Below are 11,808 nucleotides of genomic sequence, written 5' to 3' on the forward strand. Positions count from 1 at the left end.
TGGCAAAAATTAAAGACAAAGACAAATTATTGAAAGCAGCAAGGGAAAAACGACAAATAACATACAAAGGAACTCTCATAAGGTTAACAGTTGACTTCTCAGCAGAAACTCTACAAGCCAGAAGGGAGTGGCATGATATACTTAAAGTGATGACAGGGAAGAACCTACAACCAAGATTACTCTACCCAGCAAGAATCTCATTCAGATTCCATGGAGAAATCAAAAGCTTTACAGACAAGCAAAAGCTAAGAGAATTCAGCACCACCAAACCAGGTATACAACAAACGCTAAAGGAACTTCTCTAAGTGGGAAATACAAGAGAAGAAAAGGACCTACAAAAACAAACCCAAAACAATTTAAAAAATGGTCATAGGAACATACATATTGATAATTACCTTAAACGTGAATGGATTAAATCCTCCAACCAAAAGACACAGGCTTGCTGAATGTATACAAAAACAAGACCCATCTATATGCCATCTACAAGAGACCCACTTCAGACCTAGGGACACATACAGACTGAAAGTGAGGGGATGGAAAAAGATATTCCATGCAAACGGAAACTAAAAGAAAGCTGGAGTAGCAATACTCATATCAGATAAAATAGACTTTAAAATAAAGTATGTTACAAGAGACAAGGAAGGACACTACATAATGATCAAGGGATCAATCCAAGAAGAAGATAAAACAATTATAAATATATATGCACCCAACATACAAGCACCTCAATACATAAGGCAACTGCTAACAGCTATAAAAGAGGAGATCGACAGTAACACAATAATAGTGGGGGACTTTAACACCTCACTTACACCAATGGACAGATCATCCAAAGTGAAAATAAATAAGGAAACAGAAGCTTTAAATGTCACAATAGACCAGATAGATCTAATTGGCAGAGTGAAGTAAGTCAGAAAGAGAAAAACAAATATCGTATATTAACACATATATGTGGAACCTAGAAAAATGGTACAGATGAACCGGTTTGCAGGGCAGAAATTGAGACACAGATGTAGGGAACAAATGTATGGACACCAAGGTGGGGGGAAGCGGCGGGGGGGTTGGGGGGTGGTGTGATGAATCGGGCGATTGGGATTGACATGTATACACTGATGTGTATAAAATCGATGACTAATAAGAACCTGCTGTATAAAAAAATAAATAAAATAAAATTTAAAAATTCAAAAACAAAAAAATGGATTAGAGACCTAAAAAAAAAAAAAATTAAAGAATAATTCAATGAAAAAATACTCTCATTCTTCACCCTGAACAACACACACACACACACATACACACACACATGCATGAACACACACACATGCACGTGTGTGCACACACACACACATAGACACAAACGGAGAAAAAGACCTTTTGAACTTAATGCCATATATAAAATGCTCAAGGTTGGAAAATTCCTCTGTCAAGTGGAGAAATCATCCTGTTATATGATGTAAAATGCATGAGAACTTTTTTGAACATAACAGCAGGATTTCAACTATAGAATGCTAAGTGTTGATATTCTGGTAAGAATAACTGCTTGCATCAATAGAGCTACTAATTTACAAAAACAATGCCATAATATTTACAACAGATAAAAATACAAACACATGAATAAAGTTTGATTATTGTTCATCAGATAAGTAGGTATTTAAGATTTAGAACTCTGACGTTAAAAAAACAAAACAAAACAATACAAAACAAAAACCATCTAGGAACACATTCAGTTTGTCAGTTTTCCTCTTTTAAGTAGAAAAGAATGTAACATCCACATTTTGTTCATAAAGAAATGCCTGAATGCATTTGGTTTGCTAGTTTTCTGATTTATCATTATTCTTCTGATGATAAAACCTAACTTGTAGATATAAAATGTATTGACCAATACCATCTAGCTTATCTGGAAACAGCAGGTTGTCTAAGTTTCTCCAGAGAAAATCTTGTGCTCCTTTTTCTTCTGTTAATAAGGGCAATTAGAAACACAAGGGTCCATTGTGACTCGCGGCTTCCTGGTTAAAACTTCTCAGCAGCAGCTAAAAGTCTTGCTACCTAGGTTTCTCTTCCAACAAAGATAAATACTCCATTATCTACTTACTTCAGTCGTTTTCACTAAATTTAGCCCAAATCATCTCTCGTAAAATTGATTATAATATGTTGTCAGTTTTTATTGAACTAAAATTAATTTAGTGTTCAGGTCTGATTTTTTAATCAGTTGTTATCAGGACTGTGAAAATGAGTAGAGTGAAATAAAAACAACCTAAATGTATAATCAGATCTTATGTTTTTATTTCACACAATTTCTTAATAAAAGAAATAACGGTCTAGAGACAATTAGGTTCATGTAGGTGGTTTAATTATCATGGTGACTAGTTTTAGTTAGAGGTAAATTTAGCCTATTAATGAGATCTGGGTCCATCATGCTATTTTTAGGTTGGAAATGACACATGATGTCATCATCTCTACACAATTGGGAGAAATATTTTTCCTTGGTAGAGCTAAGTTATTGGGAATTCATATTTAAATAGTCTTCTGGGCATTTCTCTGGTTTAGGAAAACAAGATTTAAGTTGATATATGTTATTTCCCTCAATCTCCCCAATAACATGCACATCATTCTCCTTGACGTCCTGCTGTTCAACATGATGTAAGTCATTTCTTTCTGAAGGTCTTATCTTTATTACTGTCATAGTGAAATGTAAACCAGAGCATGAGACTCAGAAAAGTAGACATATTTTTCTGTATATTTATTTTATAACTCTAAGTTCTTACATGGCAATTCCCCAGTCATCTGCCATCTAGAATGTTTTCTTATTTCCATTCATTTAAAAAATAACATTTTATTCTAACTCTCAGGAGTCTTGGTTTTGTGAAAACCTAGGATGCTTTTAGTCTCCTCAAGGAATAGTAACAAAGTTCCCTAGAGACTAAAAAGCAAAAACAAAAAAACCAGTATATTTTAGGATGGATCTGTAGTATGGGGAAAATCAAATGGAAGGACAGATTGATCCTCAAGCAGTTGGGAATCATCAATATGCATCAGCAACCTTGAACTTGCCATAGGTATTGAGGCTTGCAGTCTTTCAATTCCTTGCAAACTCAAGATGAAATTCGTCCGTATTTTAATTTGCATTTCTTTGAAAATAGCTCAGGTAAATATTTTTTCATATGTTTATTAGACATTTAAATTTCTCTCTTTTTTTTGAATTAACTATTGTGTCTTTTGCCCATTTATCTTTTTACATAGTCTTTCTATGTAAGTGCTTCTATGCTTTCCTTTATATTCTGAAGTTTTGTTAATCTCATTTTTATTCTTTTACATTTCTTGCTTCACTTTTAACTTGAGGAAGATACTGTTCATGCATTTTTACTGCTTTTAATGGGTGATATTTATTACAGAAGAAATTAATGAAAAAACAGATGTTACGGTAGTTTATTTTAAATTTCATAGAATTTAAGTTGTATTATTTCCTCATCTGTAAAGATGGAGCCAATAATATCTATAGCATGGGACTGAGATAAGTATAACACATAGTGGGGTGTAAATATGAGTAATTAGTTACAACACATTCCTTCCTTCACTCTCATTTTCTCTCCTTCATAGATAATAGAGTTAAAAATATAGCTGTTTTCAGTGTGCTTCCTGCCTTGTCTTGTTGAGTCCTGTTCATCACCTAGACTGCAAATGTTCCCCTCTTCTATACCTTTATCCCGATTCCAACCCTCCCACATTCGACAGAATCATTGTTTCTACTTCTATAGCATGTTTTATCTTACAAAGATTCTATTATATTAAATTTAGTTGTTCACATACCTGTCTGTATCACTACTGTGTATTACTTGAGAAGTCTAGCAGTGCTCAACGCTGTTATCTCTCTGTGTGTGTGTGTAAGCCCTATTCTTTCTTCCAATTTATGTGTTTGGAATTTTATAAATTTATTTATTTATTTATTTTTGGCTGAGTTGAGTCTTTGTTGCTGTGCACAGGCTATCTCTAGTTGCGGCGAGTGGGGGCTACTCTTCGCTGTGGTGCGTGGGTTTCTTGGTGGCTTCTCTTGTTGTGGAGCACGGGCTCTAGGCATGCGGGCTTCAGTAGTTGTGTTTCACGGGCTCTAGAGCACAGGCTCAGTAGCTGTGGTGCACGGGTTTAGTTGCTCTGCGGCATGTGGGATCTTCCTGGACCAGTGCTCGAACCCGTGTCCCCTGCATTGGCAGGCAGATTCTTAACCACTACACCACCAGGGAAGCTCTGGAATTTTAAACTAATATTATGTTTTATAGACCTATCCCCTATGGTGTTACAAAGTTTGCAATGATAGTGTAATATGTGGTATTGCAAGGCTAGAATTTCAGTAGTGTTTGGTTTCTTCCTAGGCTTTTAATGTGTGAAGCTGATTCCAGAAAAATAAATCTAAAAATATGTGTTTTTATAGTACTTCTCAATGATAGTACTTATCATGATGTATTACAATTTGTCTGTCTATATCTGTCTATATCCCAACCATGAGGGCTGGGGTCCTGTGTTGTTTTTTTATTCTTTATTTTTATAACCCTAGCATTGAGCATTATTTCTAGTGCAAAGCATGCTCAATAAATTTCTGTTGAATGAAAGAACAAATACCTGAATGAATGAAGGAAAAATTACTCTGGTTTTATAGATGAGGAAACTAAGGCCAGCAGAAGTTAGGGAACTTGCCTAAACTCACACAGCAGTAATTTAAATACAAGACCATCAGATTCCAAAGCCAGTGCTTTTCCACTATACTTCAGGAACTTCAGAAAAAAAGATTACTCAAATTTAATTAACTTTGAAGAACTAAGTAGTAGGGTCAGTGAAGAAAATAAAACCATCAAGTCTAATCTGTTTACTGTTTGAACAAAGACCTGTATACACAGAATGGTTCTCAACCTTTTTGTGAACAAGAATATTTTTTAGGATCAAACACTTTCTTAACGTCCATGTTTACAAATTTTATTTTGAATATCTGTTAACTGAGAAAATGTATGACAGAAAGCTATCATAAAATAGTAGTATGTGTTTAGATGAGATACAGATTTAGTTACCTACTTCTTGAAGAATTCTTTGCATATGCTCCTCTGTCTTGCTCTGACCCCAGTCTGTGGCCCATTACTATTGAAAGAACTAAATTTTCTTGTAAGTTTTACAAATTTGTAATCTCTGTTGCACTGGGATCCTGGAAGGAGAATCCTCAGTTAATGCAACATATATTATATGCAGAAGGGAAGCTGATGGACTGAGTCCAGGGTCGACAGGCGAGTAAAGACAACAGGAAGGGAAGCCAGTGGTGCTTTTACTTTGTGCTTCACACCCTGCTGCTTCCACAATTTAAAAGCAAAATGCATTAAAACGTGTAATGTAGGTATAAGTGCAATAGAAATTGAAATGTAAGAAAGTAGTTGGAAGTAGAATAAGTGAGATTAAAAATGGACCCTGTTATCAAAAATTTATACTTAGAACCAGTAGTAAAATTGATAGAAAACTAAAAATTTAAATCTGCAATGCAAAGTCACCAGAATGAACAACTTGGTTCTCCATGGCGCTGCTTACATTTGTCAACATGTTTTTCTTCCTCTTAGAATAAAAGATCCTAGAAGGCAAGGATTGTGTTTTTTCATCTTTGTTCCCATGGCAGCATTAGCATTGTCCTTTTTTCTTTTTTTCCCCAGAGTGTGGATTCTAAATACATTTGCTTAAAAAATTAGTTTCATTCAGTAACTATGGACACTTTTCCATTTGATTCCTGCTACTTAGTTGATGTTCAATATGCATTTGTTGAATGAATAAATAAATGAATCCAGAATAAGTACATGATGGATAATGAATGGTCCTTCTGTAAAGTGAACAGGCTACAAAGCTCAGGGAAAGAAGAATAGGACTGTAACAGAATCACTGCATGAGGAAAATAAAAGTGAATGAAGAATTATGGCAGATTCTGTGGGAGAGAAGACCGGGTAGGATGATGACTAGGCAGTATTTGATCAAAAACATAGAGATAATAAAACTCTTTATGCAGGGGGAATATAATATATCTGACATTTGTAATTATTATATTGTGCTGCAAATTATAATATTATATTTTAAAAATTATAATATATGTCTTGGTCCTAAGACTAGGAATTTGAAGCTATTTTCTCTATTGTAATCAAATCTTAAGTGGGTGTGGGTCATTGTCAAGGTGACTTAAAGGCATTGAGAGAGAACAATGCATTTATTGCTTTCAAATCTACAAAATTATTAGAACTAAACTAAGTGAGATCTAAGAAGCCTCCTCTTTTATTCATTGATAAAATAAACTTTGTATATTCAGTGAAAAGAGCCATTTCAGAATTCCTTGAGCAATAGATCCTTTAATAAGATCATGGGTTAGCTTTGGCCCTAGGTGCTGGAGCTGCAACCTTTGAACATTTGAACCTTTGACCAGAAGTTCACAGCCTATGGTCAAGAGGTGGGAGCAGCAGAGAGACGGGCAAGCAATTGTCCCTAATAAAGTTGACAGGAATGGTCAGGGTGCTTGGGGATCACAAGAGGGTAGGATTCCTTTTGTCTGAGGAACTCTGGAGTCTTCATAGCGGAGGCAATGGGTGACATTTGAACTATGCTAAAGAGAATGAGCTGGAGTTTGGATGCCAGGGAGGAGGGATGAGAATGGGAAGACAGGGAATGCAAAATAAAGGAACTAGAATGACAAGCATTAGTGTGGTGTGAAATGTTGCACTTCTATATACTAACAATGAAAGATCAGAAAGAGAAATTAAAGAAACAAACCCATGTGCCATCACATCAAAAAGAATAAAATACCTAGGAATAAACCTACTTAAGGAGGCAAAAGTCCTGTACTCCAACAACTATAAGATGCTGATAAAAGAAATAGAAGATGACACAAACAGATGGAAAGATATACCGTGCTCTTGGACTGGAAGAATCAATATTGTCAAAATGATTATACTACCCAAGGCAATCTACAGAGTCAGTGTAATCCCTATCAAATTACCAATGGCATTTTCCACATAACTAGAACAAAAAAAAAATCTTAAAATTTATATGGAGACACAAAAGACCCCGAATAGCCAAAGCAATCTTAGAAAGAAAAATGGAGCTGGAGGAATCAGGCTTCCTGACTTTAGACTATACTACAAAGCTACAGTCATCAAAACAGTATGGTACTGGTACAAAAACAGAAATATATATCAATGGAGCAGGATAGAAAGCCCAGAAATAAACCCACGCACCTATGGTCAATTAACCTACAACAAAGGAGGCAAGACTATATAATGGGGAAAAGACAGTCTCTTCAGTAAATGGTGCTGGGAAAACTGGACAGCTATATGTAAAAAAAAAAAAAATGAAATGAGAACATTCTTTAATACCATAGACAAAAATAAAAATGAATTAAAGACCTAAATGTAAGGCCGGACACTATAAAACTCTTAGAGGAAGATATAGGCAGAACACTCTGACATAAATCACAGCAATATCTTTTTTGATCTGTCTCCTAGAGTAATGGAAATAAAAACCAAAATAAACAAATGGGACCTAATTAAACTCAAAAGCTTTTGCACAGCAAAGGAAACTATATACAGAATGAAAAGACAACCCACAGAATGGGAGAAAATATTTGCAAACGATGCAACTGACAGGGAATTAATCTCCAAAGCGTACAAACAGCCCATGAGGCTCAATATCAAGAAAACAAACAACCCAAGCAAAAAATGGGCAGAAGATCTTAACAGACATTTCTCTACAGAAGAAATATGGATGGCCAAGAGGCACATGAAAAGATGCTCAACATCACTAATTATTAGAGAAATGCAAATCAAAACTACAGTGAGGTATTACCTCACACCAGTCAGAATGGCCATCATCAAAAAGTCTATAAATAATAAATGCTGGAGAGGGTGTGGATAACAGGGAACCCTCCTACACTGTTGGTGGGAATGTAAATTGGTGCAGCCACTGTGGAGAACAGTATGGAAGTTCTTTAAGAAACTAAAAGTAGAGCTACCATACGACCCAGCAATCCCACTCCTGGGCATATATCCATAGAAAAACATGGTTCAAAAGGATACATGCACCTTAATGTTCATTGCAGCACTGTTTACAATAGCCAAGACATGGAAGCAACCTAAGTGTCCAACAACAGATGAATGGATAAAGAAGATGTGGTACATATATACAGTGAAATATTACTCAGCCATTAAAAAGAATGAAATAATGCCACTTGCAGCAACATGGATGGACCTGCAGATGATCATATTAAGTGAAGTAAGTCAGACAAAGAAAGATACATATCATATGATATTGCTTATATGCAGAATCTAAAAAAAATGATACAAACGAACTTATTTAGAAAACAGAAACAGACTCACGGACTTAGAGAACAAACTTACGGTTACTGGGGGGGAAGGGTGGAGGAGGGAGGGAAAGATTGGGAGTTTGGGATTGACATGTACACATTGCTATATTTAAAATAGATAACCAACAAGGACTGCAGAGCACAGGGAACTCTGCTCAATATTCTGTAATAACCATAATGGGAAAAGAATTTGAAAAAGAATAGATACATGTATACGTATAACTGAATCACTCTACTGTACACCTGAAACTAACACAACATTGTTAATCAACTATACTCCAATATGAATTAAAAATTAAAAAAATAAAGGAACTAGCATGACAAGCATTAGTGGGGTGTGAAATGTTATTTTGGAAAATGGCAAAGAGCTTAATGTGACTGGAGCAGGTTCCTGTTGTGAGGAAAGAGGGAGAGTGACAGAGGATCAAACTACAACATTAGATTAGGGGTAGATGGTAGGTATTTTGTATGTGATTAAGAGCTAAGACTTTATCTTATAGGCAACTGGAAATCATCAAAGGTCTACATGTTAAAAAAAAAAAAAAAACTTCCAAAATATTGATAACAGTTTTTTTATCTGAGAGAGAAAACACTTTTTTCAAGCTTTTTAAACCTAAATCGTTTTACAAGACCATCCATTTGCAGAAATACCACAAATATGAAATTAAGCCCAATGTTTCTCTTGATTGTTCACAAATTTTCAATTTTTGAAGCCTAAAATATGAGCATATACATGTTTTTAAAAGGTTGCTAACCACCATCGCCACATTCTTTCTTCCTTTAGAGACTGAAAACCTTCTCAAATAATAAGAACATTTTAATATGTCAATAATTTTATTCTGCACACAGAGGGAGGCAGGACTTACAGGAAAAGTCACTGTTATCTGGGTCTCTTTTGGTGCTAGATTGCCAACAGGTAGCTGTATAATTTTGATAAAGTCAGTTTTCCTATACATGAAATGAGAAAAATCGGACTAGATAGTTTTTTAAGGGTCCTCTCTTAGAGGTTTAGAATTTAAACATTTTAGGTTTAGAACTTAAACATTTTAGGTCTTTGATCTGTGTAAGGACCAATTTATATGCCCAAACAAATGATACTGGCTTGATACATAATTTAAGTCAACTGAATTTGACAAAAGATTTAATACATTCGTGGAAGAAAATGGTGTCTGAAGTTATCCAGGTTCATTTATAGTTTACAAATATGCAGACTTCCACTTAGAACCTTATGAAATATGGTTATCCAATCAACACAACATTAGAGGAACATTCGAAGTTTGGGTGAAGAAGAATGGGAGAAGAGGATCAGTTCAGCTGTGCACATACTGACGCTGAGATGCCATTAGTGGAAATGCCTAATAAGCAATTGGAAGTGTGATTCTGAAGTTCAAAAATAATTTTTCTCTGGAAACATAAATTTGAGAGTCGTAGAAGGAGCAGCTGAGACAATGAGGGTGGCTGGGAGAGCTCAGGGGAGCATGTGTAGCTTTAAAAGAGAAGGCAAGGGAGGTTGAACCAGCACAAGAAGATGAAACAGTTCAGAGGTAGGAGGAACACCAGGAGAGAATGGGTGGGAGCTTGCAAGTAAGGTGTTGGTCACAAGATCAATACTGTCACATGTTACACAGAGCAAGGAAGAGTAGGAAGCTTTGGATGCTGCGATTCCAGAGGGCCAATTAGAGCCTTGTAAAAGTTTCAGTGGAATGTGGAGAAAGCAAGATCGCAGGAGGCTGAGGACTTATTATAACTTTTACTCAGAATCTGTGTTGTGCTTTGACACAATCAAAGATTATCTGGCTGTTATAAATAATAAATTTATACAGCACTTTTTAAAGTCAATGGGAACATATTCCAGCCATCAGAGACTTTTTTTTTTAATGTAACAAGAAAATTTATTTACACTAAATTTGTACATGCTTTTATTTAATTTATTTATTTATTTAACATTTTTATTGGCGTATAATTGCTTTACAGTGTTGTGTGAGTTTCTGCTGTATAACAAAGTGAATCAGCTATACGTATACATACATCCCCATATCTCCTCCCTCTTGCGTCTCCCTCCCACCCTCCCTATCCCACCCCTCTACGTGGTCACAAAGCACAGAGCTGATCTTCCTGTGCTATGTGGCTACTTCCCACTAGCTATCTATTTTACATTTGGTAGTGTATATATGTCCATTCCACTCTCTCACTTCGTCCCAGCTTACCCTTCCTCCTCCCTGTGGCCTCAAGTCCATTCTCTATGTCTGCATCTTTATTCCTGTCCTGCCCCTAGGCTCTTCATAACCTTTTTTTTTTTTTTAAGATTCCATATACATGTGTTAGCATATGGTATTTGTTTTTCTCTTTCTGACTTACTTCACTCTGTATGATAGACTCTAGGTCCATCCACCTCACTACAAATAACTCAATTTCATTTCTTTTCATGGCTGAGTAATATTCCATTGTATATGTGTGCCACATCTTCTTTATCCATTCATCTGTCAAAGGACAGTTAGGTTGCTTCCATGTCCTGGCTATTGTAAATAGAGCTGCAATGAACATTGTGGTACATGACTCTTTTTGAATTATGGTTTTCTCAGGGTATATGACCCGTAGCAGGATTGGTGAGTCATACATCATAGACTTTTAGTAAGAAGCTACACAAATAATAGCAAAGGCATTTCCCATTGGTACAAATTTGGGCACCTTTTCCTTCAGTATTCCATTCCTAGAAGGCAATTGATGTGTGGAAAGATTGATGCCCAAGAGTGAAGCTTTACTTTAATAAGTTGGAAACCACATAAATGCCTATAAATAAGGGACTGGTTAAATTGAATATGATAAAATACCATTCACATTATGCAAAATATTTAGTGGCGTGGGGGAAAAGAATATAATATGTAAATATATATTATTACACGCAAAAAAGCAGAATAGCAAACAGCATATCCAGAATAATTGTCTAATTTGGTGTTTAACACAATCACCAAAAAGTATACACACAGAGAAAAGACTGGAAGGAAATACACTAAAATTTAAGAATAGTTTTTTCTGAATTGTAATATTGTGGTTGAATTTAATTTTATTCTTTGCACTTCTCAATTTTCTCAATTTTCATACAAAATATGTATAACTTTTATTAACAGAAAAAGTTCATTAACTTCTAATTCTAAAAGTCTAAAGGAAGGAAAATAGCAGTAAAACAGAAGGTTGTTTTTCTTTCTGAAAACACACACATGCATGCATCCACTCAATACATACATATGCATGTGGGTGCACGTACTACACACACACACATACACACACACACATGTGCATGCAAACTTTTTCCTTTAGCATGGAAGAGGTAGAAATATACTTTACTTGTTGTTTATAGAATTTGGGCAGACTCAGCCCTGCACTCCCAGGTTTTGCAAGTAAGTGACTTGCATTTGGCTTTAGAACACAGGTTAAAGGGGCTT

General features: G+C 35.4%; 1 protein-coding gene and 1 long non-coding RNA gene across 8 annotated transcripts in view; one reads left to right on the forward strand and one right to left on the reverse strand.

The window, feature by feature from the left end:
• The window catches only part of MAGI2 (membrane associated guanylate kinase, WW and PDZ domain containing 2), a 1,331,631-nt gene that overhangs the window by 370,815 nt on the left and 949,008 nt on the right, over window positions 1-11,808 (reverse strand). The window lies entirely within an intron of this gene.
• Window positions 903-11,808, forward strand: part of LOC309632178 — a 48,363-nt gene continuing 37,457 nt past the window's right edge. Inside the window, exon 1 of the long non-coding RNA XR_014246772.1 lies at window positions 903-11,795. This is a non-coding gene — a long non-coding RNA (uncharacterized lncRNA). The remainder of the gene's footprint in view (window positions 11,796-11,808) is intronic.

The sequence above is a fragment of the Balaenoptera borealis genome (genome assembly GCF_965194805.1).
Source record: "Balaenoptera borealis genome assembly, chromosome: 7".
Lineage (NCBI taxonomy): Eukaryota > Metazoa > Chordata > Mammalia > Artiodactyla > Balaenopteridae > Balaenoptera > Balaenoptera borealis.